The sequence below is a fragment of the Cryptomeria japonica genome, chromosome 2 (genome assembly GCF_030272615.1).
Source record: "Cryptomeria japonica chromosome 2, Sugi_1.0, whole genome shotgun sequence".
Classification (NCBI taxonomy): Eukaryota; Viridiplantae; Streptophyta; class Pinopsida; order Cupressales; family Cupressaceae; genus Cryptomeria; species Cryptomeria japonica.
The window spans coordinates 209,318,591-209,333,202 of NC_081406.1; positions in this window are offsets into that span (position 1 = coordinate 209,318,591).

Below are 14,612 nucleotides of genomic sequence, written 5' to 3' on the forward strand. Positions count from 1 at the left end.
TGTCTCTTTCCAGATTACTAATGGTAGATATTGGCTTTGTTGAAGTTGGCTTGGAGTTCTTTTGTTTTGTTTCCAATGCTTTAAGGTAGTTAGGAAATGCAAGCCCGACTCAGGTGAGTGGTTGGGTTTGGTATTTCTTGTTAGACATACACAGGTTTGTTATGGATTTATTTCTGACCTATTCTTTAGATTCTCTTAATTGTGGTTCCAATTGGAATTTGAATTTTATGGAGTGGTTTGCTAACTGTGTGGTGAGAATAATAGTTTATTTTCTTCATGTTGTGCTCTTCCTCATCATAACCACTTTTATTTTCATATGGGAATTTAGCAGAAAAATATCCCACTTTTCCACAATTAAAAATGTCATTTATTAATTCTATTGTCATCAATGGAATCTCTTCTCTATCACTAGTACAAAAACTCTCTTCGAATGAACTTATTTCCTCTTTTGAATAGAGGCTTTTCTTGTATTAGTGAAAGCTCTTCCTTTTCTCATTTTTTTCCTTTTTGTGGTCCCTTCTATTTTGATAATATTTGTTGTGTTTCTTCATGTTATGCTCTTCCTCATCATAACCACTTTTATTTTCATATGGGCATTTAGCAGAAAAATATCCCACTTTTCCACAATTAAAACATTTAAAAGGAAACTTACCTTTATACTTGTCAAATCCTTTATTTAGCTTCCTCTTCATATGATTTATCGTCAAAGCTATCGCTTGACTTGAGTTCCTTGTTCTTCATCTACTTTGAGGATTTGAAGGTTGCCTCTCACTTGGATGATTTCCCCTTCTTTATCATCATTTCATATTCTTGTGCTTTCCTTTTTCTTTCCAAGTTTCACAAGTATCCCTTCGACAAGTTATTTTGTAATGGAGGGAATTTGTCACCTCAAGGACAAATTGTCCCACCAATTACCTCTTTGAACAAGTGCAACACTGGGCCAGGGGATAGAAAAATCATGCAAGGAGCGTCAGACGCCTGAGAGATGTCTTGGGATGGCTCTGCAAAGCCTCTGTCTGTAGGATGAGTGCACAGAACTGGGACACCAGTGCGATGCGTTGTCGTCCTGTACGAACGGAGTACAGAGTCTGAGCAGAAAGCTCAGGACACATTGACGGAACTTGCAGATTAGCTAAACAATACTAAAATGTACGGAAAACAAAAATTATGAAGTGGAATGAGGAGAGTGCTAAAATGATGAAGGAATCTCACAACCGGTCCACACTATGAAGCCTCCCACAAGATGGTTCCTCTCCACGAAGTTGTGCCTACACACATGCAAGAGAGAAAATGTTGGGGGTTGTGTTTTGGAGCCTTCCTAAGTCATACCCCCGTTTTGGTGTTTCCACCTCCATGGACAAACCAAAAAAAAGCCACGGGAAAGGAAGATGATAAAGAAGAATGTAAAAGCAATTACAAAGATAATGCCATGCTATTTGATAGTTGGAAAATAAGCAAGATATTAGAAATATGAGATAGAGTTAGATTACTGCTCTGGTGCTTGTCAAGTATTGGCATGCTTAGCAAACTTGGTAGCTTGATGGTGTTGCAACAATGGTGGTAGTGTCTCCAAGAGCTTCAATCTCCAAGAGTAAGTCTTCAATTTGCCAAAACATCCCTTGGAAATGTCCCGAGACCAAAGATATAGGCTAAGGGATGAATCTGAATGTTGGTGGTCGTGCAGGGAGGCATTACGATTCCTTCCTGGCGTGGGTCATAATGTCCCAATGACCACCTATTGGCTAGCAGGTTGGCAGGACGGTAGTGTGACGCGCGAACATCTTCATGTCATGTCTGTGTCTGCGAACCTGTCAGATTGGTAGGATTGGTAATGCTTCCAAAGAAGCTGACATGGACTTCTTCGATGGACAAAAGGACAAGTTGGTGAACTTGTCCTCCAAGAAGCATGGGGGAGGTGCCACATTTTGCAATTGCCACTAAAGGTGATGAGAGTGATATTTTTGACTCTACATTTTGCCCCCACTCTAGCAAGCATGTCTTCGTTAAGAGATGTGAAGCTAAAGTAGTAAAGGTAGGAAAGGTGAAGAGGAGAAAATATCACGATAGGGAAGCAGATGCTCGTTGATCAAACGAGGTTTCCCCCGACGATATGATGCTAGAATTTTGGAATAAAAATTGGTACTTAGAAAATCGACAAAATGCTAGCTGCGGTATAGCCTGATGGATGATAAGATATGATAAAGAAGTTGGAACAAAGTGTAACAAGAACAAGCTTCACTGTGGATGAAAGTCCCTGATGACAAAAAAGATACAAGATAGGGCGACCACCATTGGTACAAGATACGATGATATGGTTAGCATGATGCGCCATGCCAAGAGCCATATGATAGGGTGTTAAGCTGGTATGGATGACCATACGATAGGGAAAATTGGAACACCGATATGGATAACCATATGATAGGGCAAGTTGGAGCTACGATATGGATAGCCATATGATAGGGCGAGTTGGAACACCAATATGGATAACCATACGATAGGGCAAGTTGGAACACTGATATGGATAACCATGTGATAGGGATAAATGATATGCTGACATCCGTAGTGAGGCATTGGATCACCATGCGATAGGGCAATTAGAATTGGAACATAGTAGATTGGCCTCTACCAAGGCAAGAAAGATGATGCAGATTGGAAAGATAGTTTGGCCCCCTTGTAGGCATTCTTTGGAACAGATCAAGTGGTTTGGCCCCCACCTAGGCAAGCATGAAAAAGCAACTTGTCAAAAAAAAAATTGATACCAGAACTAAAAGAAAAAATGCAGATATGATGGCCCCCCCTTAGAATGATATGTGTGGAAGGCATGTCATTCTAAGGAGAAGAGGAGTTGTGGAACCTCAACATAATGAGATGTTTCCATGGAATGGTACCAAGAGATAGTGACACATAAATGTCCACAACATCAAAAGATACAATGCAAGAGGACAAGGGGATCAGATAGTTTGGCATCAGAACCCATAGCAGTGTCAAAAAGCCATATAGTATCACTGCAAGATGGGTGTATTGTCATAGTGCCAAGTTTCTCGGATCTAAAGAAGAGCACGTGAACACAAAGAGAAATAAAATTGTGGGTCAACATGGAAGAAGGCAAAGAATGGACCCAATGCTTTGCATCATCCCCGAATATCGAAAAGCAAGATATGAAAAAATGAAGGAGGTAAACAAATAGAAGAATGTGCACGATAGAAACTCCCCTGTATTCGAGTACTTATGGAGTAACTCAGGTCCTCCAAGAGAGAACAAGGGATAAAAATAGTCAACCTCCCGTATCCAAGTACCTATGAAGTGACCTAGGTCCTCCGGGAGGGAAAAAACAGATAAAGAAAGCACGGGGGAGAACAATCACACACACATGCAAGTAGATGTAGAGGAAAAAGAAAAGTGCTAATGATCGCACTATAGAAGATCATCGTCCTCAAGGAGAGATTTGTCCTCCCAATCTAGGTCATAAGGAGAAGAAGGTGGAAGAGCTCAGAGAGGAATAACAACCAAAGCGGTCCCTGATGCCTCAATCATTGCGAGAGCGAGGGACAAAGCTGCATCAAGATCGGCATCCACAATCTCGGAGGAAGAGAGGGTCAACAACCTTGTGAAGATCTTAGATAGTGTTGAGATCTCCTCCAACGAATCGAACAATGATCCCTCAGAGGAGGAAGCAGGTGACACGCTTGGAGAAGATGAAACAAGAACAAGACTACCGACCTCTGGAAGAGGGGAAAAGACAAACTTAGGAGAAGGCAAAGCCTTTTTGATCACACAAATAGAAACAGGCAAACCAACAGGCACTGAGGCAGGCAGAGGAAGGGTGGAGGAACACACCTACAAAGATTTGTATCGTTGAAATTCTGAGATAGGGCTCTGCTCAAGCTTGCATTTAGATGAGATAGGAGTGTCAGGTCTCCTATCCACCATAGCAGGATGAAGGACCTTGAGAAAACTGGGATGCTGGAGCAGTTGCAAAGAAGAAGGGGTAGACAAAGCCATACTAGGCACCACCTACATATGTGCTATGTCAAGGGGTCAGGACAAGGGAAGTATGTCTAGCAAAGAAGTGATAAGAGGCAAGTCCAAGGAGGGAGCAATGAAAAACTACACCCGATTAGGGGGAGGTTCATCAAAGGTCCTGGGAGCAACTAGAAGTGAAATTGAAATTGATGCAAAAGTGGGAGCCATTGAAGGAACGGGCTCCGAAACAACAGTGCTGGGTGTTGGAGCAACACTAGTGCATTGTAAGGCAACGTCACGCTCTCAAGCTCAGGTTCGTCACAAGCATTTATGCTCATGCGCACACTAATTCCGACGGAGGTTGGGACCACCAACTGGAGTTGGAGAGAAGTTAGCAACATTGTGTTCCATAGGAGAGGCCTTCACGATGGGCTCAAGGACAAGAGAAGGCTTAACTGATGAAACAGGAGGGACATCTTGAATAGGTACCACATTCACAGTGATGGGCACCCGACCTTTCTTTTCTATAGGAGCGGATGGAGGGATAAGAGACGCTGACGTGATAAGAGACGCCGACGTGATCTATGATGTATGTGCAAGCGAAGATGGAGCCCGAGACAAGCGCTTCCCCTTCACATAGCAAGATGGCCTAGGAATATCGTCCATGATAGGAAGCTCAAGTGGTGGGAAGGCCATGGATTTTGATAGCATGGGTGCCTTTCTCGTGGTTGTGTTGGGTGCAGTCATAGGAACAACAGACACCACTAGAGCCTATGTGGTCCTAGGCGGACGAGGAGGTCTTGGTGCAGGAACGGGTTTAACCCCAGCCCCCTGTGACGAAGGAGCATGTGGCACAACCCATTCCAAGACTGGGATCTCAGGTGGAGAAGTTTATGGAGGAGGTGACAAAGATATGACAGGCTGCACGAATGCAGAAGCCAACTCCCCCATCTTATATTTATAATACTTACAGTATAAAAGGTCACCGGGGGGGAGCATGGGTCCCATCGGAGTAGGCCAAAAGTGGTCGAAAGAGAAGTCCCTAGGGGCATTCAGAGGTCGCTATCCAATGTCCTAGATGGCATGCACTGGGCCCTCGTGAGTAAACTTTAAGCACTTGTGAACCACGGAAGGAACCGCCTCCATGGCGATCAACCAAGGTATCCCAAGTCTGACTTAGAAGAGATCAGACTCAGGGATGATGGTAAAAATCAAGGATACTACTTTGGGACCTACCATGACCGTCAAGGTGATGCTTTGTAATGGGTTGATAGAGAAGCCATGGTGGGTCCGCAAGGTGGTGCGACACTTGTCATAAACAGACCTATTCCATCCATTCACGAAGAGTGTCTCCTCCATGATAACATCAACTCTGCTGGAGGGGTCAACCATCACACCTGTGATAGTTTAACCATTCAATCGAGTAGGGATATAGAGAGGAGCAGGCTCTCCACAATATGGGGCATCGAGCGGTGTGAATGAGATAAGAACATCAAAGACCTTCCCCTTTTGGGCATGGGAGGATGATAGGGGTGATGGTCACCATATTGACATATGGACCACCATCCAAGGTTGGATCAGATGTAGAAATCACATTTGTTGAGTGCAGAGGAAATGGGTTGGTATATATCTGCAATTTGTTGTTGGTTTTATCCACAAACTTGTTCAACTTGTGTTTCCTTGCATCAACTTTGATATCCCCACTGTCGATGTGGTCTTGGATAATGTGTCTAAGAAAATAAAATCTCTTAGTGTCGTGGCCAGGCACACAGTGGTAATTACAATACTTTGACCCATCAAACTAGCAGGGGTAGGGTCGGCTATTTGACAGAGGTTTAGGCTTAGAAAGGGTGATCGGGTTGTCTCACAACAACCGCTAAATGATACTCAAATAAGAGTCGTTCAATTTTGTGAAGACTCAATTTTGCAATGATTGAGAGGAATCAATTAGAGGAGTAGCCACTATGTTAGCCACAAATTTATTCTTCTGAGACCCATCTGAGGACGTGCTAGAAAAGGACCCACCACGAGGATTCGAAGAGGAGTCTTTGAACTGCATCACGGTGTGTTGATAATCGGTCAAGGCAGAGAACATGCTGGCAAAGTTCTGATAGCGATTCAGGGACTTCTCCCTCAATGCTAGCTGCAGGCTACCTATGAACATACGTTGCAAGTCGCTATCTAGCAGGGAAAAGGGGATCTTAGTTGAGATCGCCTGATATTGTGAGATAAAATCCATCACCTTCTCATTTGGTTTCTGCTTATAGTGAACAAGGTTGGATATAGTGACCTTGCTGCCTATGTTAGCCTGAAACCTCTTGAGAAAGAGATCCATCAACTGGTCAAAGGTGTGGATGGAGTGGTCAGGTAGGGAATTGTACCACTCCAATGCAGTCCGTTTGAGGGAATGAGAAAATAGCTTGAGGAGAACAAATTCCAGATTGTGGTAGTCACTACACATGGTCATAAATGAATCAATGTGAGTGTTTGGGTCACCATCACCATTGAAGCCATCAAACTTCAATGAATCGATGACCATTGGAAGGATGGTATTCAGGATAGTGATGTCTAAGGGGCTCTTCCTATAGTAGGAAGGTGTACATGATTGACCAGAAGCAGAAGCCAAAGAAGTCAGTCGCAACTAAAGTTGGCCCATGTTCTGCACCACCACCTCCCCCGCTAGATGACATACTGACTAACATGGTACTAGCAAAGACAACTACAATAGTCAAATCACTAGCCATGCATGTGTAACCTAAAGGAATAGAGGAGAGACTGATACTTGGGATGGTGGAATCCACCATGCGGGCTCCCATCCCCAGGATGCTAACAGTGTCCTGGGACCCAAATGGATCAAACCAGGTGTCCACAGGGGGTACCTCAGCTAGGGGCACATGGCTTTTAACAATCATGGATAGGGCCCTCAACATCTCCAGGCCTCTCCTATCAGATATAACGTATCTCTCAATGTGCTAACGACATTCCCGGCCTAGGGGAGGATGTTCTCTCGGTTCACGAATCCCTCAAAATCTCTCATATTCTTCTCTAAAGAATTGATCTGCTCAAAATCGATAGAGATGATAGAATCGTGATTGATAGGAGGAGGGGAAGAAGGAGCAAAACTCCTAGGAGAGTTAGGTTGCGAATTAGAAGGAGAAGGCCCTCCAGTCAGAATAGACTTCAGACTGTGAGAGTTCAAGAACTCATTGGGATTGGATGACTATCCACCCTGCATGGTGTCAAGTAGAGGAGGATTGTAACGATTAGGAGGGAAGATCCTCTTGGACGACCTCCTGACTACGGCTCCTGTTGTATTCTAGGTCATAAAGCTCATAAGTTGATCGACAACCAAATTGTAGAACATGGACACCTATGCGAGTCTTTGGAAGAAGATGTAGGATTGTCTTGTTTTGATGAAAACGTGAAATGGAAAAAGGTATTTACTTTTTACTCATTTTTTTTTGCGATGAAAAGTGAAACAACTATAGTAAGCTGGAAAAGGAAATAAAGCAACTAATCTATGCAAGGAAAAGAACATACACAATCCCCTTTCACGTTAGGTTCACCAAAATGTAATGGAAGGAATTTGTCACCTCAAGGATGATGAATCCTCAAGGACAAATTGTCCCACCGATTACCTCTTCGAACAAGCACAACGCTAAGCTAGGGGATAGTAGAATCATGCAAGGAGAGTCGGACGCCCAAGAGACATCTTTGGATGGCTCTACAAAGCCTCTGTCTGCAAGACGAGTGCGAGGAGCTAGGACACCAGTGCGATGCATTGTCGTCTTGTATGGACAAAGCATAGAGTTTGAGAAGAAAGCTCAGGATGCATTGACGAAATTTTTAGATTAGTTAAAAAATACTAAAATGTACAAAAAACATAGATTATGAAGTGGAATGAGGAGAGTGCTAAAAGGATGAAGGAATCTCACAACCGATCCATGCTACGAAGCCTCCTGCAAGATGGTCACCTCTCCATGAAGTTGTGCCTACACACATGCAAGAGAGAAAATGTTGGGGGTTGTGTTTTGGAGCCTGCCTAAGTCAAACCCCCATTTTGGTGTTTCCACCCCACGGACAACCCAAAAAAAAGCCACGGGAAAGGAAGATGATAAAGAAGAATGTAAAATAAATTACAAAGATAATGCCATGCTATTTGGTAGTTGGAAAATAAGCAAGATATTATAAATATGAGATAGAGTAAGATTACTCCCCTAGCCCTTGGCAAGTGTTCACATGCTTGGAAAAATTTGTAGCTCGATGGCGTTGCAACAATGGTGTTAGTGTCTCTAAGAGATTCAATCTCCAAGCATAAGTCTTCAATCTGCCAAAAGATCCCTTGGAAATGTCCCGAGACCAAAGATATAGGCTAAGGGAGGAATCTAGATGTCGGTGGTCGCGCAGGGAGGTGTTACGATTCCTTCCTGGCATGGGTCATAACATCTCAACGATGACCTGCTGCTTGGAAGGTTGGCAGGACAGTAGCGCATTGCGTGGACGTCTTCACGTCACGTCTACGTCCGCAAACCTGTTTGATTGGTAGGAATGGTAACACCTTTAGAGAAGCTGACATGGACTTCTTAGATGGACAAAATGACAAGTTGGCAGACATGTCCTCCAAGAAGTGTGAGGGAGGCGCCACATGTCGCAATTGCCACTAAAGGTGATGAGAGTGATATTTTTGACTCTATGTATTCTAACCAAAATAAAAAAAGAAGCTAGCATTTTGGATCACAAAACCCCTAATTGGCCAATAAATTTTAGATTTTCTTCAAAATTATTGTAGTCATTTTTGTGTATTATTCCTCATGTTTGGTTACTTCTAATGCCTCTTACATGAAGAAAGAAAAACTTCTACATGATTTTCTTTGGGCTTCCCCAAAAAATCATGAGGGATTTCATAGGCTTGTTACCTCCATAGGATTCTAGAGGTTTGGGCCTTTTATTCACCCAATGCCAAGGTTTGGCTTTTTGTACTAATTAAATTATTTATGCCCATCAAGCAAAAGAAACCTAAATAAATCTTGCACAATATTGTAAATTACCTCTATGTATTCTTCTAGATGGTTTCCTTGGAAGGGGATTGGGCTTCAAACCCTTATCACCACGAAATATTTAATTCAAAATCAAGCAATTTTTTCTAGTTGAAAATTATTTAGATCATAGGAAGCCATGAAGCCCTAACTCTTCTAGAATGGTTGTAGGTTTCATGATGGGTTTTCCATCAACCAACAAAATATTAAGCAATCCCCTATTTTGTAAAGCCAAGACTACCCATCGGATAGGAAACCATGAAGTAGCCTTGAGATTTTTGAGGAAGTGGATTCAAACTCTACCTAACTTCTTTTCTAGAGCCTCTATGAGGATTTTAACAAAGAATTATGCCGAAACTAGGTTTCATCTTTATAATCAAGATCATGAAACTTTTGACTCAATAATGGAGGCAATTTAGGTTTATATGGTTCACAAAATTGTTATTAATTCTTCCAAGCCTTGGTGGAAAGATTAGAATTAGTATCCAAAGAATTTTTTTTGGAACTAAAACTCCAATAGGGATATCTTTGGCTCTTTTCCCGATTTCTTATGGTTCCCAATTTGAATCAACAATAGAATTTGCACTCATTAGTTTCAATTTTGCAACATAGATTCCACACCATCTAGTTGGTTGTTCTTGAACCCAAATTGTCCCACTTTTCTTGGTGCATTCCTTTCCAAGGCTTTCGTATGGTGATCAAGTACTTTATCTAGGTGTTTTGATCCTCATTTCCTTTTTTAAGGTAGTCAAAGTATTTTAAGTATCTTTTTGTTTTGTCCTAAATCCCAAGATCTTTAGACCTAGATCCTTGACTTTTTCAAGTTGTTCAAACTAGATCCCTTTTCATGGCACATGTTTCTTCTAAGGGATTGGTCTCGCATCCTTGACAAATTCAACCAAATTTGACATGCTTTCAAGGTGGATATTATCTTTAGCATAAGGAAAAATAAAAATTTAGCTATTTTTCCCAATTTTTTTGTTGATAAGTATGTTTCACTTTTTTTAAAAGTCATGGTTTGTTATAATATGTTATTTCATGTTCAGGTGTAGGCTAACAAGGTTTCACTTAACGCATATCCGGAATCTGCGATGTCTCTCACCCCCAAAAATTTAAACTCTTCCTCCTCTTCTTGCGTCTCCTTTGCTGTTGCGTTGGTTGTGCATGGCGATTCTCGGATGGCACCTGGTGTGGATCCTCATGTCCAGGGAGAGTCTGATGCCTCTCATCCCTTAGATGCTCCTGGTGGAGTTTTGGGTGCGATGGGCTCCTACCCGATGTCCTCCCGTCCAAGTGTTGTTGGTGTGCGGTCTGGTGTGACTCGGAAACCATGACCTAGACCATTTGGTGGGTTCGTTCTGGTTACTAAGGCCATATTTATTAATCTGAAAGATGATATGGTAGAGGAAATTGTTTATAGTTCTTCTATCCTCTCTTTACATGGCATAATGTATCGCGTTAGGGGATTCTAGTCTTCTCTTCCTCAACTGCGTGCTTGGATATCTTAACACTAGGAGCCTCTTATCATGTAAATTTCATATTTTCCCCATGGCTAAGGGGTTTTTTGTTGCAAAGTTTGATAATGCCCAAGACAAAGATAGAATTTTATGTGATCACTTTTTTAGCTGGGAGGATAAATTTTTGTTGATGATTAAGCCTTGGAAATCTGATTTTAACCCTTCTACTGAAATGTTTAATAAGATTCCAATCTGGGTTCGGCTTCCTAATATCCCACTTCATTTATAGAATGATTATGTTTTAGAGGAAGTGGGATATGCCCTTGGTTATTTTCTAATGGTGGATGTTGAATCCTCTGATATTTTCCACTCCACTTTGTCTCGCATACTTGTTGACCTGGATATCTCAAATGGGCTACCTTTTGAAATTTTACTTAATTCTTCAAAGGGTTCTTGGGTCCAATCTTTGGACTATGAAGAGATTCCCTTTTGCTGCAGAAGATGTTTTAAAACTGGGCATGTTGTTGAGAATTGTGGGTTTGAGAATAAGGCAACTAAGGCTTCATGGTGGAAAGGAGCATCGGTACAACATTATATGGTGTCGAAGTTACTCGATCAACCTAAGAGTTTTTTTGAGGTGGTTGCTTTGGAACCACAAGATCCTAGGGCATCCCCTCTGGTTGTCTCTCTTGGTAGGGCTATTGAAACTATTCATGTGTTTCCTAATGTCTTCCGTGTGAAGGAGACTCAGGCGGCTTCTTCTGGTGATATTGATTTGGCTAGTACTCCCATTTTTACCAAATCTGTTCTTGCCTGCTGACGTTGGGGTTTTGTCGTTTGTTGGTTCTAGTGAGGTTGTTTCTGTCTAACTGAGGCAGAATGGTGATGCTAGGGTTTCACCTTTGTTTTACGTTGGTTTTGGTGAGGCTAAGACAACAACTGTTGGCTCTCACTCTTAGGATTTTGGTGTGTTGGATTGACATGCTAACATAGCGCAAGTGGAAGAGGGATGGATTTCTTTTAAAGGCAAAAAAGATAAGTCCTTTAAGCCTTCCTTTGATATGACTCTCTGATCCCATAAGAGAAATTCTAAATGTAAACCTTGATGGTTCTTGGGTAGGGGATGGTTTTTGGTTGGCTACAGGTTGTTCTTTCTGCAACTTTGTTGTTTTTGGTTATGCGTGTCCTTTTTACCCATGGTTGTCTGGTGCTTTCATGTTCCTTTTATTTGGACAACTTTCTGGTTGAGGATTCCAGTTCCTATCTTTTTCTGGTAGTAAAGGGTTTCGGGTCCCTTCAAAACATGTTTTTACCCTAATAAATGTTGGAAACCAATAACACCGAGAGGGGGGGGGGGGGAGTCAGTGTTATACCAGAATAGTAGATTTTAGCCTTAACAAAACATTCATACACCAACCGGTATACCGGTATAAACATAATTGAAAGAAGTAAAGCAACCAATTAGCCAAAAACATAAATGAGAATAATAACACATAGATTTATACATGGAAAACTTCAAAGAGGAAAAACCACGATGGGATTTGTGACCCACAATATCAATCTACTGGCCATATGAAGAGATATTACAATAAATGAGGGGCTTTCACTTGCAGGAAGGCTTACAGCCTAGAGTACACTGCTCAATCACAATAGGAGTCTCATTGACTACATAAAATTCCAGACAACAATCCAAAGAAGTGTGAACTACTAAGATAGCATCTTTTATGCCAGAATACAGTTCCGGTTTAAGCTATGTCTGTTCTGGTTAGAAACCCTAAACCCCTTTACCAAAATAACCCTTACAATAAATTCCTCACATAAATATTCTCTCTGAGTAATTTCACATCATATTACTTTCGTATCTTGATCCCTTACCTCCATTTATAATGATCTAATCAAACTGACCTATATACCCTATACAACTTTTTTTTTCCCCTTATGTCGGCTTACAAAGATATATACAATATCATATTACATGTCGATCAGATAACATAAATGTATAAAAAAGAAAATAAATTGTTGATGCTGGATCCAAGATATGTCAGCCTCCAATACCAATGACCTTTACTATACCATGTCGGCCTGCATTGCCAGTGACCAAAGAAGTCCTTTTGTCATGTCGGTCTCGATGATGGTGCCGGTATAGAATTTGTGAAGTGCCTGTCAGTACACCATATGGAGCTGGAAGACAAAATCATGTTGCCATCAATGAAAACATAGTGAAACCAACCAATAGAGTGTCAATTTCCAACAATCTCCCCCTTTGGCATTGATGGCACAACTCATGTGAAAAATGGTCAAGGTTTCATCTGTCGGTTTCATCCTGCCCTACTCCCCCTGAGTTAAATATACAAAATATTCCATATCTCCAAAAACTCTGTAACTCCCCCTAATGTATGCAACTCTTTTATTCTTTTTCACATCTATATTACTCCCCCTTTGACATCAATGCCCAGAAAAAATTGTAAAAAGAATGTCAAATAATAAGAACTGTACATTGAATATCTCCAAAAATGTCTTACCGGAGCTTGACCAATTTTAAAATTTCTGGATAAGCCTTCTCCAGTAACTCCACATAAGTATCCCAACCGGTTTTGAATATGCCGGAAACAGATACAAGTCCACTCAATAAATATGCAAAAGATTCTTTCTCATTTACCTCTACCAGTGTGGGCTTTCCCACCATATCCATGCATTCTTTTTTATGTACACAGAGTGAATCCAATCTTGGACTCACCAAGCCTCTCAGACTTCTGGCTCTCCGAATTATTTTATCTCTTTCCTTCTCAAGAGCAGAAATTTGATTCTCCAAAATCAAAATTTGACCATCAATTGATGTAGTCAATGAAATTAATCCATCAAAAGAGTTAGCAATACTAGCAATTTTCTCCTGAATCTCCTTTATCTTTTTATCTACATTTGTTGTAAGTATTTCAGTATTGCAACAAACCATGTATATATTTGTACATTGTTTCAAAGAATTTTCTATTAGAGTTAGCTTCTCCTCAATCTTTTTCTTCTCTATCTCAATTACCTGATCAAAAGCGACTCTCTTAGCCTAAGTAAATCTTTCTAGTGCTTGTCAGTTAGAGATTTGTTGTAAGGATTGAAATTCTTTTGATATGTGCTTAGTGATTACCTTAAGCTTGCCAGAAGGGCTCGCTTCATTTTCAATCTTACATTTCGGGACCAATCTATGTAGAACAGTGATTGATTGATCTATAATCCCCTTGTATGTGGATCCTTCCTTCATCATTTTTTGAGCAACCATCATCATTAGTTCAATGGGACTCATTTCTGTGATGGTTTTCTTTTCTACTTGAGAAGTGTCAATTGACAATAATGATGGGCCAACAACTGGTACCTTGTCGGATTCCCCTGTTTTGTCCTTTATTACCTCCTCACTTGCACCGGTGGCTTCGCCACTTGGTGTAGTCTGTGTAACTGTCGGTTCCTTTGTAGGAACAATATTCTCAACCTGTACATTTGTATCTAGAGGGCAATTGTCCTCGATGTTAGTATCTTGTACAATGTTATCTTGTTCATTATCAGTATTAACCGGTGTCTCAGTATTTATCTATACATCTGTATTTACCTGTGGCTCAATTTCCACTATCTTGATATTTTTCAAAACTGAGGGTGAAGTACCCATAATCCCCTTCCCTTTTACTTCAACTGGGGTATCTACAGTATCTTTCTTGGTCTCCAGTGAAGTAAAGAATCCTTTGTGTTCTCCCAAAAATTTGATCCATGCTTTTTGAGTTTCCTTTATTACTTCATTCACTCTCCCTAGCATCAGACTAGTTATCCTATGTTTTCTATTAAAGAATTTTATGTCTGTCGCCCCAATTGTCTTTTCCATTTCATCTGGAGCTATAGTAACACAGATAGCTAGTAGTTCTTGCATTTTAATGTGTTTATCTTCTTGCATAGTAGATAATCTTCTAGCATCTAACATGTTATATAACTCAGCTGGTATTTGATTTTCTATCTCTATTAAGGCTTTCTTATAGATATCCAAGTATAATAGGATTGCTTCCTCTACCTCTCTCTATTCATCATCCTCTAAGTTTTTATAATTAAATTTAACATTCTTCAACATGCCATCTTTAGTGATTTCATCTACAATTTTTGCACAAGTTTTAGGTGGTATGAT